This window comes from Pipistrellus hanaki (genome assembly GCF_964339955.1).
Source record: "Pipistrellus hanaki genome assembly, chromosome: 17".
NCBI lineage: Eukaryota > Metazoa > Chordata > Mammalia > Chiroptera > Vespertilionidae > Pipistrellus > Pipistrellus hanaki.
The window spans coordinates 2,349,997-2,358,478 of NC_140519.1; the positions used below are offsets into that span (position 1 = coordinate 2,349,997).

An 8,482-nucleotide genomic window follows, 5' to 3' on the forward strand; every position below is an offset into this window, starting at 1 on the left:
TAAATTAAAAAGCCATGATTTTACTAGTGGATTCATTAGTGGTTAAAGCATCAGTAAGAAGAGAATAGATGGAAACAGCATACTCTCTCTTCATTGTCAGGAGCAGAAGGGCCGGGCTGCTCTCCTTTTCTGGAGATTTCCACCAGCAAAGAGCATCTTTCATTAAAGACAGCTCAGCCTCGTCCTGAAGGAAAGAAAGTCGCCTGAAGACTCATGAATGAAGGCCAAGGTGCTCTTTCTGTTTAATTTTAGAAACAGCAGGAAAAATCTGGATCTAGCTCTTCAGGCCAGAATGGACTCTATTTCTAGAATACATTAGCTCAGGTAACTGAGCATGGACTGACACGTGGTTTTTAAACAGCGGTAGCCCCTCTGCTAAGACAATGCATGGAGGCAGTGCCTGTAACACGTTGTGAGGATTTGGAACCTCAATTAAAATGTAAACACAAATGAGGAAGTAACTACTACTCTATAATACTTTGCCTCCACACCTCACATTGGTGAGGGAAACATGCACATTTTATACAGGGATACCTTGCTTGGAGGAACTGACAAGAGAATTTGTGAAAACAGAATCTGACTTCCCTTTTAAGTAAAGGAGAAGGGAGACTTCCATAAAAATATTTTTTAGAATACAGACTTAGGATCATTTAAAATATATGAATGCTGTGTAGAATTTATGGCTGGTCTAGACGTTTTAGAAGGGGAGGAAACTGGGTCTGTAAGATCCTTTAACAATGACACCCAGCTTTCTCTGTGCCAAGTACATGAGCCCTAGCTTTTACAGATTTCTCTTTATTTTAAGGGTTATTTACTAGTTTGTAAACCTTACTTAATGTTTCTGGATAAGGCTATTCAATAACTATTGATGTATTTTATCTTTGAGAGAGGATGACTTAGAGAAGAAGAAAAAAAGTGTTTTTTTTGTGTGTGTTTTTGGACAGTTACAATATAGTGTGAATTTGTTCTGCTCTTTTGCATAATTTGCAATTATTTATTAATGGAGGGTCTATTGAATTAATTATTGTCATTGATAAAATAATGATATTTTCTAGGTTTTCCCACTTTACATCTTTTCTTTCCATACCTGATTTTAATTAATAGTAAAGCGATTTCTTTGCTATTTAATGTTTTATTGTTCACACTATGCAAATATTCCCATTGCTCCACCCCTGACCCTCTTTTCTTAGTTCTTATGTTTATCCTTTTCATTATTTTCAGATTTCCAGTGTAAGAAAGTGCTGAGCTTATCATCTTTAAATGACTCCTGTTCCTTACTACCTCCAGCTCCAGAAGGTACGACAATCAGGAGCTTAGCTGGAAATTCCTTCATGTCGCACATTTTCTGGGCATTTTTATCTGAGACATCCAGTGTCTTGTGACCCACATGTTTAAGTATTTCTAAACTTCTGGGTAATTTTCTTAAACCATTTCTACCATTACATTGTTTTATTTATTTATTTATTTATTTATTAAATTTTTTAAATTAAATTATTATCTGTGTACATATACCATTGCCCCCCCTCCCATACATGCCTGCCCTCCCCAGAGTTTTGTGTCCATTGGTTGTACTTATATGCATGTATACACGTCCTTCAGTTGATCTCTTATCTTCCCCAGATCTCCCTCCCCTCCCCACTGTAATTTGACAGTCTGCTTGTTGCTTTACTGTCTCTATATCTATCTTTTGGTTCATCAGTTTATAATGTTCTTTATTATCCATAAATAAGTGAGATCATGTGGTGTTTCTCTTTCATTGACTGGCTTATTTCACTCAGCATGATGTTCTCTAATTCCATCCAGGCTGCTGCAAATGATGAGAATTCCTTCTTTTTTATGGGAGCATAATATTCCATTGTGTAGATGTACCATAGTTTTTTTTATCCAATCATCTGCTGATGGGCACCTAGGCTGTTTCCAAATCCTAGCTATTTGTGCTGCTATGAACATAGGGGTGCATATATCCTTTCTGATTGGTGTTTCTAGTTTCTTGGGATATATTCCTAGGAGTGGGATTACTGGGTCAAATGGGAGTTCCATTTTCAGTTTTTTGAGGAAGCTCCATACTGTTCTCCACATTGGTTGCACCAGTCTGCATTCCCACCAGCAGTACAAGAGGGTTCCTTTTTCTCCACGTTAAGTTTTTTTTAATTAATATAAATTTTGTATATATTGAAATCTTTTTTTAAAATATATTTTTATTGATTTCAGAGAGGAAGGGAGAGGGAAAAACATCAATGATGAGAAACATCGGGCTGCCTTCTGCACCCCCCCCCCCCCCCCAGGGATCTAGCCTGCAACCCAGGCATGTGCCCTGATCAGGAATTGAACAGTGATCTTCTGGCATAGGTTGATGCTCAACCATCGAGCCACCGTAGCCAGGTTGCATACCACATATCGAAATCTTATTTCTCCTCCACATGTCTGATTTTTCTCTCCAATCACTTAACTTGCTCATTTCATCTCATTTTGCTTCCTTTTCCCCATTTTGACTTCCATGTACTTTCCCTTGTTTGCTTCATCCCTATGATGGCGCTGTCTTTCCCCACTTCTTCTCAGCCAGTTTGACCTTCCTTATTCTGTTTTCCTGCCATTTCTCTCCAGAGTTCATGTGTTTTTGCTTTGGGTTTTTATTTTCTGGAACAATTTATTCATTATATTAAAAAAAAGCATGGTGACACTGATGGTCCTATTATTATTTGCTCCTTCTCAGAGTTCTTTGTAGGAGGGACTCATTTCTCTTTTTCTTCCACTCCTGTTCCCTCCTCTGGCATCCTTACCCATTTTGTTAAAGAGGTGGGTTCCAGCTGACACGTTCCTTCCAGGAGTTCAGATGAGATGTTACCTCATTGTCGTTTTAATTTGCATTTCTCTGCTGATCAGTGACTTGAGCATTTTTTTCATATTTCTCTTGGACATCTATACGTCTAATTTGGAGAAGTATCTCTTTAGGTCCTTTGCCCATTTTTTAATTGGATTGTTTGTCTTCCTTTTGTTAAGTTGTATGAGTTCCTTATATATTTTGGATATTAACCCTTTATCAGATGTATCATTACCAAATATGTTCTGTCTTTCAGTGGGCTCCTGTTTCATTTTGTTGATGGTTTCTTTTGCTGTGAAGACACTTTTTATTTTGATATAGTCCCATTTGTTTATTTTTTCCTTTAGTTTCTCTTGTCTTTGAAGATGTATTGGCAAACGTATTGCTATGAGAGATGTTTGAGCTTTTGCTGCCTATGGTTTTTTCTAGGATATTTTGGTGTCATGACTTACATTAAAGTCTTTTACCCATTTTGAGTTTAGTTTAAAGTAGTTAGTCTTCCTATTCAAAGTGGGGAAAGTGGTGTGAGAAAGTCCTCTCTTTATTTCCAAGACAGAAATCAATGATATTTCTAATAATATCGAGGTTCAAAACAATTTTGGGGACCCCACTAACAGAATTAGAATTTGAGTCCTATTTCTCACTTGCCATGAAACCTATGTGCCTTGGTTTCTCTTCTATAAAGTGGTGGAGAAAATGGAATCTTTCTTCAAAAGTGGATGTGGGTTAGATTAACTAATACACATAACATGCCTATAACTGCACCTGGAGCACAGTAGGTATTGATAAATGTAATCACCAACTCACCATCATCATCTTCATCTTCATTATTGTTTATGTGTATTTGCTTCATTAAGAAAATGTTTAAGTGCTAGCAGGAGCCTTTGTTCACTGAAACAACTTCCAAAGCCAGTAGCAGGAGTGACCAGGTTATCTACATATATAAAATCCTAATATGCAAATAGACTGAACAGTGGAACAGCTGAACAACCAGTCGCTATGATGTGGCAGACCACCAGGGGGCACACGTGGACATGGCAGGCATCAGCAGCAGGTAGCAGAGTGTGAAACATGGTGGGCATCTGCTGTAGCGGAACAATGGAACAGGTGAGTGGGTGTGCCAGACCAAGGTAGGGTACCAGTCGCTGTCATTAGGGCGAGCCTCTGGAAAATTCTTTGCTCCCATGCCCTGCGGTCCCACCAGGTGCTCACACCTATTGCCGGCACTGGCCCCACTTGTACCTGCTGCCAGCGCCCAGCACCTGCCCTGATCACTTAGTGCTGTCAGCAGGTACCAGTGCAGCTTCCTGCCCCAATCACCTCTCAGGGCTTTTTCAACTCCCCCTGCTCCTGAGGGGTGATCAAGACAGCAGCTTCCACTCGCACCAGCTGATGGTGCTGTCCTCAATGGCTTCCTGCCATCAGCAGGTGCAAGGGGGCTGGTGCTGGCCACACGTGGGAATGGGGCTGCCAACAAACAGGGGACTGGGGGCTAACCTGGAGGGGCCGGGCAGGGTTGAGGAGGATGGGCCCAGACCCGCCCCTGTGTCCACTGCAGCTTTGGGGCCCACAGTTCCTTTCAAGGTGCACAAATTTGTGCACTGGGCCTCTAGTAAATCCATAAAAATCTAAACTGTTAACATTTATAAATTTTTTCAAACTGTTTCAAGGTATTTACAACCATGCACAAACAATAATGCAGAGAATGCTTGTGCTTTGGCTTTGTCTAGTTCTATGTGGGGCCTCCTGGTTGTTTCCTATCTACTGGTTTTGAAAAAGGCATCGATACATGTGGAAATTTGAGGTGACAGGTGAGAGATATGTAATCAGAAAAAGAAAACAAATTATGAAGGCGCCTTGTTTTGAAGAACCACTTCATAATTGCAACAGAAGTTGAGTCTAAAGTTGTCATATTGCGTTTTAAAATCAAATTTTCCCCAGCAACTTCACTTCCTTTAAAATATCTAACTCACAGGAGTGACACAGGATGTAATTGAGAGGTAATTAAAATCAAGTCTTAATTTAAGGTTTCACAGAAATGATGCTGAATGCTAATTTGATATAGACTGTTGAGCATTTAAAAGATGCTCGAGAAAGCCAAATGTTTCAAATTTCCCCTTGATTTGATAAGGCTGAAAAGGAATATTAAACAAAGGAGCTTTCAGGTAAGAATTGGTAGGGAGACTTTAGAAATAATACGATCCATCCAAAGACCAATGATAGATGAACATCCAATCATTTTAGAGCAGAGGTCATATTATTTACTTGTTGAAATGTCTTTTTAAAAATATATTTTATTGATTTTTTACAGAGAGAAAGGGAGAGAGATAGAGAGCCAGAAACGTCGATGAGAGAGAAACACTGAACAGCCGCCTCCTGCACTCCCTCCCCCTTCCCCCCACTGGGGATGTGCCCGCGACCAACGTACATGCCCTTGACCAGAATCGAACCTGGGACCTTTCAGTCCACAGACCGACACTCTACCACTGAGCCAAACCAGTTTCGGCAACTTGTTGAAATGTCTTGATGGCACACCTCTTTGTACAGGATCATCAATGCTTATTCGTTCAGGTATATAAGAAGAGCGTGGTATGACTGAACCTTCAAGTTGGAGAAAATTCGGTGCAGGAACTGCCTTAGAGTCTCCTGGGCCTGCAGTAATTTATTCTTTGAGTAAATTTCTATCTGAAGCAAAGGCCAATCTAAGTTTGTGGCATTTGTAATTGTAACAGAAAGCCACTGGACTAAAATCGGAGTCTCTATTACTTAACCCCCTGGAATCACCGTCTTCCTCCTCTGTCACATTAAGTACAACCACTTTTCAGAAAACTGCCACAGGAGACCTTGCTGTGCTGGGTGGTGGACAGGAGCTTTGGGTTACTCATCTTAAATTAACGTGCTGTCTGTTCTGTTCACAAGTGGTGCTACAGGCTGGTAATTTTTCTGTCTCTTATGCATCTGTGGGTTTCTGAATAAAGACTGTTGCCTTCATTATGCCAAGGGTGGACACATGGTTATTTTTTCTCACAGTGATGTCCTGGGTAATGAGCACAGTACATGGCAAAAAGTGGAGACCTGTGTGATGTCGGTGCCTAGTAGATAGCCAATTATGACTCATTAATTAGTTCATCAGGATCATTTGAAGTCATCTGATGTACAACCTAACTTGTAAGTCACTTGTAATGTTTATTTAGAAATAGTTTCCATGGTATGCAATCCAGATTCATAATGAGACAACCGTATTCTTGCTATCCCCTCATGTATATTAACCTTTCCTCTCTACCTTCTCAGAATTTATCTGTTCTTCAAGGCCCAGTTCAAACTCCACCATTTACTCAAGCCCGTTTTGAATGCTCTACATCCATAGAACTTTATAAACTTCAAAAGCACTTTTGTGTTGTTGTTTGTCAAGCAGCACTGACCCTAAGGTGGTGTTTTGACTTTCGATGGTGGTCTCTCAAGGCACTGATGCTTTGGTTGCTGCAGTTCCTCTTCCTCCCAATTTGTTCCAGGATAGGAAGATCATTTCCTGGCAATTAGTGACTGTCAAGCTTCACATTAATAATCACATTAATAATGCTTTCCATGGTCAGATGAACCTTCAAACTTTCTCTGGCCTCATAATTTTTTTTTTCAGGTCCTTGATTTATTGCAATTATATTTGGAAATTGCTTTTTAACAATGATAAACACTGTATACAAGTTTTAAAAAACGTCTCTTAGATGCACATTATATCTGGGTGGGGGGGAAAACAGTCTGGCCAAACATTTTTTGGTCAAGACCATTCCTGAGAGCCCAAACTTTCAAAAAAAATGGGTAAAAGGAAATATTCCAGACTATAAATGTTCCAGAATTTATCTTTAAACGGGAGAGAAAAAAAATAAAAACACATGGAGCTTTCTAAAAGGTCTTTAGCAAGCTACCTTGGGAGCTCAATTAAAAAATAGAAGTTAGCATACTAAAACAGATGTTTCAGTGCCGCTCCAAAACTCTTTATAAATACAGCCATTTGGAAGGACGATCCTGGATCAGAAGTTTTATTCCTTGTGTTTGTGTACCTACATTAGGTGTGGCATGCCTCCTCTCAGTTGTCATAATTGTCTCTGTAATTTTCTCCTGAGTAGCGGTCATAGCCACCCGGGCTGCCACCATAGTCTCTGGATCTTCCATATCCATATCCATAGCCTCCAGGCTGACTGTCATACCTGCCACTCCCATAGCCCTGGTCTCCACCACCTCTAGAGTAGCTGCGGCCACGCCCTCCAAAGCCACCGCCTCGCCCCGGGCCGACTTGCCAGCATGGTCCACGCGGATCTGGCGACCATCCAGAGACCCCGTTCATGGCTCTCATGGCATCGGACGCATGCTCCGGGTTGGTGAAAGTAAAGAAGCCAAAACCCCGGGATCGCTGAGTCTCCCGGTCCTTGACAACGACCACCTCAGAGATGGGCCCGGAGCTGCTGAAATGATCTTCCAGAGCCTGCTCGTCGGTGTTGAAGTTGAGCCCTCCAACGAAGAGCTTCCCTTCTTCAGAAGACATGGCAAGGAATTCGAGTCCTAGAAGTTCAGGAAAAGGGCTGTAAGAACAGTTTCCGCCAAGGAGCAGAGCGACTGGCCTCATAATTTTTATCTTTACCTTTTTCCTCTTCTTCTTCTTAAAGAATACCCTTCAGCATTTCATATAATCCTGGTTTGGTGGTGATGAATTCCTTTAGCTTTTTCTTGTCTGTGAAGCTCTTTGCGGTTCTCTGTGCTTCCTGGACTTGTAAGTCTATTTCTTTCATCAGGTGGGGGAAGTTTTCTGTCACTATTTCTTCAAATAGGTTTTCAATATCTTGCTCTCTCTCCTTTTCTATCACCACCATAATTCAGATGTTGGTACGTTTGAAGTTGTCCCAGAGGCTCTATACACAATCTTCATATTTTTGGAGTGACAACAAATACATGTCTATCAACAAGTGAATCTAAAAATCAAGTGAATAAAAAATCTGATGAACAGAATAAACTGGTGAATATAATAGAATCAGGTGCATATAAAGGGAGTGGACTGACAGTTCTCGGGGGAAGGGATTGTAGGGGTACAGGAAGAGATTTCACAAGAATCATACACTTATGGACGAGAACAGTGGGGGAGGGTAAGGGCATGGGGTGGTGGGAACCAGGTGAAGTGGAGCTATAAGGGGAAAAAGAGGAACAACTGTAATAATCTGAACAATAAAGATTAATTTAAAAAACAACATAATAAAAAAAAAAGAAACCAACCTTGATGACACCTTGCTTTTGACTTGAAGCTTCTACAGCTGTGAGAAAATAAACTTCTGTTGGTTAAGTCCTTCCCCCACCCCCTCAAAAAAATACTCCTTCATGAACTTCTGGATAAAAATTATTATTTTTCTTTCCCACTTTGACATTTACTCATGGTTGATTAAAATCCTGCTATTTATTTGGGATTCTGGTTTTATTATTTATTTTCACTTTGAATTTTTCCTGAGCTTTTCATCAATGATGTTTTAAAACTTTAGTTTGCATTCAAGTTTAAGCAAATACCCTGCTATGTAGTTTTAAAAAGTTCTAAATATCATATTTAAATAACCCAATGTAATATTTATTTTTCTGAAAAGACTTTATACAAGAATATATAATGCAAAATAATCAGAAAAA

The 8,482-nt window shown here is 40.1% G+C and overlaps 1 pseudogene across 1 annotated transcript; it reads right to left on the reverse strand.

Annotated features, from left to right (window-relative positions):
• Nucleotides 1-6,445: 6,445 nt before the first annotated feature.
• LOC311612079 (RNA-binding protein 3-like) lies at nucleotides 6,446-7,425 on the reverse strand (annotated as a pseudogene). The gene has a single exon. The product of its transcript is annotated as an RNA-binding protein 3-like (transcript).
• Nucleotides 7,426-8,482: the final 1,057 nt, after the last annotated feature.